Here is a 7885-nt window from a genome sequence, read left to right as displayed (position 1 = left end):
CCCTGTGGCACGTGATTCTGCGGATCCATCTGTGAAAATCTGCACTAGATATGTATATTTTTTGCCCTAAATTACTCCTAAACGACTGAATGGATTTACACCAAACCCCAAAAAGCGTGATCTGCGGAACAGAGTTTAGCTTCGTGCCAAATTTGGTGTAATTCCGTTCAGCAGTTCGGGCTGTAGGCATGTCTAAAGATTTGAAAATCCCAATGGAGACAGAAAAAGTGTTTTGGGATCCCCCCTTTTATTTCAGGCCCCGCTTCACAGATCACCCTGGAACTTTCAAGACAGCAACTGAACTGACCAAAGCATAAGTTATGAAAATTTCGTGAAGATCCGTCAAGCAGTGCCAAAGTTGTTGGCAAAACAAAAAACGCTGTGTCTATGGAAATAATGATCCTGACTATAACTACCTAGTGGGGACCTACACTAGGTAAATAAATATATTACCTAGTAGTGGTCACCACTAGGTAGAGTGGCGGTTTCTAACCTCACATCACCTATTTGAGTATGCCTTGCACTGCTCAGCTTAGGTATCCTGAGGGTCAAGTTCTAAAAATGTGCACTTGATGCTGAACTCTGGAGTTGATATTGACATTAAGCTGCAAGCCACTAATAGTAAATGGCACTTATGTCCATAATATGACTGCTAACCCCTGTCTGCCCTGGGATTCCTGGAAAATGTCACATGCTGTTTCTTTATAGTTTGCATTTATTATCCTGCATCGGCCGCTAAGGTTGCCCCCCCAATCCAGAAAGAATGGGAGGAGTACCCCTGAGGGTCAACCCCTGCAGCCCCAAGCGTCACTTTCAATACTGCCAAAAATTGGTACCGCGATAAGCATTCCCCGTTTGTGTGTTGTAGAAAAAGGACAGATGACCCAGAGGGTGGGCGGGCCAGCAAGTATGATCCTAAGCGACCCACCGGGCATAACGGAGACCCTTGCGCCACTATAAGTTCAATGTGTGAGCCCTTTCTTAATTGGTCTGTCTTGGACTTTTGCAAATGAATTGTCATCAACCCCAGGACGATTCGCACGTCGGCCCACTGAAGGCCTCCTGAGTGGTCATCCTTGGAAGATCCCACTAATTCGCTAACGCGAAAAGCGCCATGAAAAGCTGTAGTAAATACTGCGGCAAATAAAGCTGCCTCAAAAGGCGTGGAACAAACATTGGGAATGCTGTACAAAATCCACCCAATAAGGTAGCAGTTATGGGGCACCTAGAGTCCTTTTTTGCGCCATCTAGTCAAGCCCACCCAGCCACTGACCTCTTAATGACAAAGGTGTTCAGATGGAACTCCTGATTCTGTAGTTTCGCAAAGAAACGAATAGCGGACAGGTGGGCCTTTGCACATGAAACTGGTTTATCCCTTTCTTTCAAATGACTCAAAAAGCCACAAATGGCCTGTGTAGAGAACAATTTTGTAATGTTTGTCGAATTCAGAAAATTTCTTTATTGTTGGAATGATTTTTCATATGCCCCCCTTGTGCGGGTTGCTAGGGACGCTGCTACTAAAGAGGGGCTCCAATCTTCCACAGATATGCTGGGAACTCTGTCATCTTCTCTGCCGCCTGGGGGTGGAACCTCAGAAAATCCTGCATCAATGAGCGAGATAGAGCGTCAGCTGCATTGTTATGGACCCCAGGTACATGTCTTGCATGAAAGGTAATATTCAGTTTCAAACAGATTAAAACCAAGTGTTTCCGCAGACGGAGCACCATCCTGCAGGTTGCCTTCTCGCCTCTACCACCGCCATGTTATCCGACCAGAATATTACTGATCTATCTTTGAATGTAAGGGCCCAGATGGTGACTGCATCAATAATGGGGAACAGTTCCAAAAATGTTACATTCATTATAATCCCATTCTCCAACCACTCAACTGGCCAGTCACCTCTGCTCCAGTAGTTGCCTAGAATTGCTTCAAAACCTACACTGCCGGCTGCATCAGTGAATAATCCCAGAGTAGGACTAGGAATTATACGATGAGGCCAAATGACGGCCCCATAAAAAAAAGGAAAAAAAGGCATCCCAGATTTTTAAATCCTCTCTAACTTCCGGCGACAGTCTGGTGTGATGATGCTTCTCAGTCAAACCCACCATTGGCCTAGCGATGGACCTGGAAAAGGGGCGAGCAATGGGGATAATCCATAAGGCAAAATTCAGTTGACTTATCAGAAATTGCAGCTGAAGTAGAGTGACCTTCTTTTGTGACAGTACTGAGCTACTGGAATTCATAAAAACCAGCAATTTATTAGAGGGTAAGCGACACTCACCCGCTATTGAATCGATCTCAGTCCCCAGAAATGTGATGCAGGTTGTGTGGCCCTCAGTTTTGTCAGGGGCTAGTGGAACCCCAAATTCTTCAAACATTGAAGTCAAAGCCTGCAGGTCCCACAAGCACCTAGATGACTTTGGAGGACCCAGCACCAAGAAATCATCCAAGTAGTGTATGACCTCTTTGTGTCCTGTGCGCTTGGTGAAGATCCATTGCAACAAGGAACTAAACTGTTCAAAGTAACCACAGGACACACTACAGCCCATTCCATTGGCATGCATTTGTCATGGAAATAAGACCCTCCAAATTGAAATCCTAATAAATGGTAATCATCTGGGTGAACAGGAAGGAGCCGTTTCGATGTCCGTCTTTGCCAGAAGTGCCCCATGACCTAAGTCACGCCACTTCACCAGGGCCTGGTCTACAGTTGCATATCAGGCTGAGCATAGTTGAGGGTCAATTGCTTCATTCACGGAAGATCCCTGCGGAGCTGAAAGGTTATGTATCAACCTGAACTGGCCTGGCTCTTTTTTAGGAACCACCCCCAAAGGAGAACAGACACAATTTTGTGCTGGAGGGGAGGAAAAGGGGCCCACTAACCTGCCTAACAACCTTTCCTTCTCTATCTTCCTTTCAACCACCCTAGGATTCATCAGGGCTGGTAGTAAATTTTTGCAATATGGGATAGGGGGGACTTGTAAAGAAGAGATCCTGAAACCAAAAGAGAAGGCATTAAATAGGACGTCAGCAGAGTCTTTGTTAGGATAGGACTGTAACCATGGGAGAAATTCATTAACCTGTATAAGTGATGGCAATGTAGAGTTAGGTAGAGGGCTTACTCCCCTCCTTAACCTTTTCCTTGGATTTCTTAATTCACTTGTACTCTGGGTGGGAAGGGTGCCCACAGAAGGAGCAGGTATGTCTGAATTTGCAAGACCCCGAAGGGTGAGAACATACTTTTCTATTGAATGCCCAGCAGGAACCTTTTTTATCACAGGAATATTGCGTTTGAAAGGAACACTTCCCAGGCAATTTGCTATTCACACATTCTAGCCATACATTCACTTCGGTTTGGTCCCAACCTATTTTCGGGTCCTCTACCTTAGCCAACCTGAAGTCCCTATCATATTCCAAACAAGAATTACCCCCATACATATGGTGCGCTCTCAAAATCTTATTGGCGTAAAAAATCATTGATATTGCTAAGTCAGGCTTCTTCGCCAGCATGACGGACATATAAACATTGAACCCAAACAACCAATTTGTTATGTTCTCTTCCACTCTGGGTTTTTCATCACTAGAGGATGATGCCTTCCCATTCTTGTCTTTGATTTCTATCTCCCTTCTTTTAGCTCTAATGAGGGAAAAAATGTCAACAAAGTCCCCTTTCCAAATTTTTTCTTTTACCTCTGGCACAACATGAGCCGCGGGCTTACCTGGTTGGGATATTAACGTGTCTTGCCCAGCTACTGCTACCGCAGTACCACCCCCAGATGTGTTATTGTTGTTCTCAGTGTTCTTACCTTTGTCAATGCTGGTAGGGATAAGAGACTGCACGGCCGGTGACGGAGTGAAACTCAGACCTGCAGCCCCAGAGGGTGCTGTTGTAGCACTGCGTGCCACAGCAATTGCCTCAACCTGGCGTTTGAGATCTGCTACTGAATTCTTTAAAGTGTCATTTGTTGCCCATGGAGTAGTAGGTGAAGCGGGGGTAGATGGAGTATTAATGTTAGACAACAGCTGCGCCACCGCCAGCAGTGCTTGCGTGTTCGCATCCTGTGTAGGTACCTGGGCAGTGGAACTGTCCTGCCTTTGTAATGCTGTGGAAGGGACAATTGGTGACACGGCCTGGACTGGTGCTGCAGTCTAGACTACTGGCATTGCAGGTGGTACCGTTAAGGTTGACAGTGTCTGCCGAATGACTGTTAGGATTGCCAAGTCCCCTAACTCGGGCGTAGGAACTGCTCTTTGCTCCACTGGGGGGACATCTGTAGTGGCGCTTAAAGATACTGCTAATGTATCCACCATAAGGGACTGTGCAGGAAGGGGGGTTGATGTTGGAGCAGCCGCTGGCAGCTGAGTGCTTGGAACCTGCCTCTTACTTCTGCGTTTAACAGGGGGGACTGCTGCACGAGGGGACACATGTGAGTGCCTAGGGCGGTCACTCTCTGTACAATTGTTTTCCCCATCGGATGCGGAGTTCCCGCTGCCCGAATCTCCATTTCACAATTTGGCCAACACTAATTTCAACAGCTGTGACAGTTCAGGGTTCCTGCCCTTCCTCTTACCAACCTTATTACGGTTACAAGCCATGATCTATTAAATTGCAATCAAATTGGCACAATACAGTACAATGTATGATTTGTAAATGTGCAAAGATAAATTACACCACAGTATTACTATAATCCCAGCCAAATTACTTTTCCAACCCTATGCGCACAATAATACTAATGAACAATTAAACAGCATCCTTACCTCCAACCCCTCCCTTCAATGACTCCCACTTACCCAGAAATGATAAGCGTTCCTGGCCCAGACCAGGCCGACGTTGCGTGATAGAAAATGGTGCGTCACTCAGCGAGGTCAGGTAAGTAAGCTCTGGGGGTGAGTAGACATGAAAGAAGGGGGAGGTATGAGGGAACAAGGGGGCCTGGATACCAGGAGGGAACGAGCCTGACCAAACTACTAGCAAAATTACCCCTAACAACAACAATCAAGGTTTCCAAAGTAGATAATCTACTGTTAGATTAGCATTTACAGATATCAAAGGCCAGTATGCTCTAATTGTAAATTTAAACAAGTAGAGACTCAAATCCTTATTTACTGAGCACTCTATCTGTGAACAAAGGAGCGCTCGCTCGCTAACGGCGGCCGGGCTCCATGAAAGAATATGCTGCTGCTCTATATGAGGCCTGAGATCAGAACCTCAGCATGGCTCTGCTACCGATATATAATCACCACGTGATAATCAATTTACGATCTCACACCACCGAGGGGTGCTGAGCGGGGCAACGAGTGTCAGCGGGCCCCGTGAGGCAGGCCAATCACTAATAGGCAGTTGGGGTAAAGTTTTCAATAAGCAATAATCGTGCTTCAGTTACACCTCATTGGCTACGATACTGCCACTGCGCAAGGTAAAGGGGGGCTTGGCTCCAGAAGGCAGAGAGGGCACCAGGAGGTGCAACACATGTCCGTGGGCCCCGTATGGTTCACTTTTTCCCAATCCGAATAACCGCAGAAGGAGAAGAAGGAATCCGACCTCTCCACTTTAAACCGACCGTCTGACGTTCCACAGCAGCTCCAAATGCTGGCTCCGGGCGCACGCTGCTATCAGGCGCTCTGACTGCCATAACGCTGCCTCCAGGTGCTTCGGTCGCCGCACACAAAAAGGCAGAGCCTTTCTGGGAGGGCGCTTAAATAGCCCCCCCTCACCAGAGTACGAAGGCCGGAACCGGAAGCAACACGGCCCCGTGAACCCTAAGTATTACTTCCGCCCCAACACCTCGCAAGACGTGATGGCGGAAGTGCATATGGCCAGCCCAACTCACAACGAGTGTGGGAGGTTTGGGCCACGGCGGCCCTGGGTCCTAAGGGGCCGCGCTCCCCCATTTTGGGGGGGGCGCTTTACCGTAGTCACTACTAAAAAAGTTGAACATAGTTAAAACGATACCATTTCTATTAACGGTCTATATGTATACTCTTCTGAAATGAGAGGGGACTTTGGTCTTAACTCTAGCACATGTTTACTTCCCTCATCAATGATGTTCTTTTAACATTGTAAAACACGAGCAGCTAATTAATATTACTGCAACTACTCTCTGTGACACCTTCCAATTTCTCATACGGGAGGTGATAGAACGGTTCGTAGTAATAATTTACCTACGTTTGGACGCTCTTTAGGCCGATGAATCTTTTGACTTAGTGGGAACTCTCTGTACTCTTAATCCGGTCAATCTCGTCAAAATCAATAATCAATAACGAACATAAGCAACACCTTGAACGACATAACACTTTACAATTAATCCAGAATACATTTCGGCGAACCCTGACCTTTCAGTCAGGAATAACCACACCAGTTTATTGCAAAGTTAGTGAATTTATTTCCCTATATTAACAAAGCTAGCACAATATAAATGTGTCTCAACACCAAATGATAAACATATATGAACATTAATAGCTGTCCATAACGTCGAAACAAGTGCAATCTATGAAGCATTTGAATCACAAGGCATTCGATAATGGCAATGCAAAGCACTAATACGATAATCTGTAATGAACTAATTGCATACATTTAGTCAGCATAACAAGATCTCAAATTGCATCGTGCGACATATGGAATCCTCGTCTAACCTCAAATTAGCATCGGCATGTGGGACTTCATGCAAAAAACAATTTAGCAACATTAATTTGGAAAAAACTCTTAACTAGGGCTCTTACCAAAATCAGCAGTTGGTTACCTAAAAGAAACACAATGCAATTTTACAATTTCCTTTCATATTTACCAATTACGATCAGCATACAAGGAAGTCTTCGTCTCACAGGTACCGCTCTTCGGTCATCATGGGTACCGTTTCTCGATCAGCATGGGACGGGACTAAGGGGCAGGGTGAACGGGGCAATTGCCTCACAGCGGCAAGGTAAAACTATTACTTCATGCAAAGGGATCAAATCAAAGTTACAGTCTCTAGGACAAGAATCATTTAAAGTCTCTTTCTCTCGATTAGAGAAAGCATCAAAGTCTCTCAAAATGGCGTCGCAGCAGAGTGGGCCATAATAGCTACGAAGTCTGCAAAATGGCGGGTATCGAGCTGGTAATGGCTACCTTCTTCTCGTGCACCTGGTTTTTATAGACAACAGTTCGAATCCAGTAGGGTCTCCATTGGAGGGTTCATAGGTTAGCTTCAAATTGTCCAATCAAAAACGACAGTTCTCAAGCTTTTACTTAAGCATACATTATCCTTGGAGATGGGTACGCAAGTTGCAACATTGTCTCCCAATTAGCTTACTCTCAGAGCCTCCATTGTCCGCACCTGCAAGTCGACCTTGAATTAAAGAGAAAATATGCCAGGCTGGCACTAATTTTAAGATAAGCATGTGAACAGTCTCTGTGGAAAAGTACAGCTTCAATCAAAAATACACGTTTATTAGCACAGTGGAAAAATACGAGCATCTAAACCGTGAGACCGGGCAACTAGGCCAAAGCCTCCGCTAAAGTAATGCTAAGCTAGACATTTCAAACAGGCAAATCGTAGCACACGTTTATGATTATGTCGGATTAGTGCAATTCTAATTCACCACGTTATATAAAGCACGCGTATAAATGATGGCAAACTACTCTGAAGGCACATTTTGTCCCTGTACAATCTTTATTAATTCGGTTAGTGTCACACATGATTATTTCAGCACTATGTTTAAGCGTTAATAAATCAGAACCTTCATTTTCTGCTTCATCAATCCCTCCTCTGATGACTACTTGTCATCACACAAATCATGCCCACACATTTTATTCCATTAAAATTCTGTCAGTTCCCTTTTCCTTTTAGTACCCCTAGTTTGCGCTTTGTATTCTTCTGCCATTCTTTTCATAATTTTCTCTTCTTTT

At 45.2% G+C, this 7885-nt stretch overlaps 1 pseudogene; it reads right to left on the bottom strand.

Annotated features, from left to right (window-relative positions):
- Positions 1-5308: 5308 nt before the first annotated feature.
- Positions 5309-5420, bottom strand: LOC138302247 (U4 spliceosomal RNA; annotated as a pseudogene).
- Between the last annotated feature and the right edge of the window lie 2465 nt (positions 5421-7885).

This window comes from Pleurodeles waltl, chromosome 6 (assembly GCF_031143425.1).
Source record: "Pleurodeles waltl isolate 20211129_DDA chromosome 6, aPleWal1.hap1.20221129, whole genome shotgun sequence".
Lineage (NCBI taxonomy): Eukaryota > Metazoa > Chordata > Amphibia > Caudata > Salamandridae > Pleurodeles > Pleurodeles waltl.
Note: the sequence above shows the minus strand (reverse complement) of the source record. Positions and strands in the feature narration are given on the sequence as shown.